At 37.0% G+C, this 1,160-nt stretch overlaps 1 non-coding gene across 1 annotated transcript; it reads right to left on the reverse strand.

Annotated features, from left to right (window-relative positions):
• Positions 1–519: 519 nt before the first annotated feature.
• On the reverse strand, positions 520–624 carry LOC112310926 (U6 spliceosomal RNA). The gene has a single exon (XR_002975430.2). It is a non-coding gene; the product is annotated as a U6 spliceosomal RNA (small nuclear RNA).
• Between the last annotated feature and the right edge of the window lie 536 nt (positions 625–1,160).

Genomic DNA, 1,160 nt, shown 5'->3' on the forward strand with positions numbered 1-1,160 from the left:
TAATTGTTCACAGTAATTTCTTACAATCATTTGGATTTCTGTGGTATTGATTGTTACTGCTCCTCTTTCATTTCTGATTTAATTTATTTGGGTCCTCTCTCTTTTCTTCTGGATGAGTCTGCTTAAAGGCTTGTTGATTTTGTTTGTCTTTTAAAAGAACAAGCTCCTGGATTCATTGATCCTTTCGATTGTTCTTTTAGTCTCTATGTCATTTAATTCTTCTATAATCTTGGTTATTTCCTTTGTTCTACTCACTCTGGGCTTTATTTGTTGTTTTTCCTCCAGGTCTTGTAGATGTAGTGTTAGGTTGTTTATGTGAAATGTTTCTGTCTTTTTTAGGTAGGCCTGCATCACTATGAACTTTCCTCTCAGGACTGCCTTCCTTTGCTGTGTGCCATAGGTTTTGGGTTGTTCTGTGTTCATTTTCATTTCTTTCCAGATACTTTGTGTGTGTTGTTAATTTTTTTCACATTTTTTATTATTGTTCAAGTACAGTTGTCTCCATTTCCCCCAATACTCAAAAATATGGAACGCTTCATGAATTTGTGTGCCATCCTTGTGCAGGGGCCATGCTAATTTTCTCTGTATTGTTCTAGTTTTAGTATATGTTTTGCCAAAGCGAACACTGTTTCCAGATACTTTTTGATTTCTTTCTTTTTTAAAAATATATTTATTGATTATGCTATTACAGTTGTCCCATTTCCCCCCTTTCACTCCACTCCATCCTGTCCACCCCCTCCCTCCCACATTCCCCCCCTATAGTTCATGTCCACGGGTCATACATATAAGTTCTTTGTCTTCTACATTTCCTACACTATTCTTACCCTCCCCCTGTCTATTTTCCACCTATCATTTATGCTACTTATTCTCTGTACCTTCCCCCACTCTCCCCTTCCCACTCCCCTCTTGATAACCCTCCATGTGAGCTCCATTTCTGTGGTTCCATTCCTGTTCTAGTTGTATGCTTAGTTTGCTTTTGTTTTTGTTTTAGGTGTGGCTGTTAATAACTGTGAGTTTGCTGTCATTCTTACTGTTCCTATTTTTTATCTTCTTTTTCTTAGATAAGTCCCTTTAACATTTCATATAATAATGGCTTGGTGATGATGAACTTCTTGAACTTGACCTTATCTGAGAAGCACTTTATCTTCCCTTCCATTCTA

This window comes from Desmodus rotundus, chromosome X, assembly GCF_022682495.2.
Source record: "Desmodus rotundus isolate HL8 chromosome X, HLdesRot8A.1, whole genome shotgun sequence".
Lineage (NCBI taxonomy): Eukaryota > Metazoa > Chordata > Mammalia > Chiroptera > Phyllostomidae > Desmodus > Desmodus rotundus.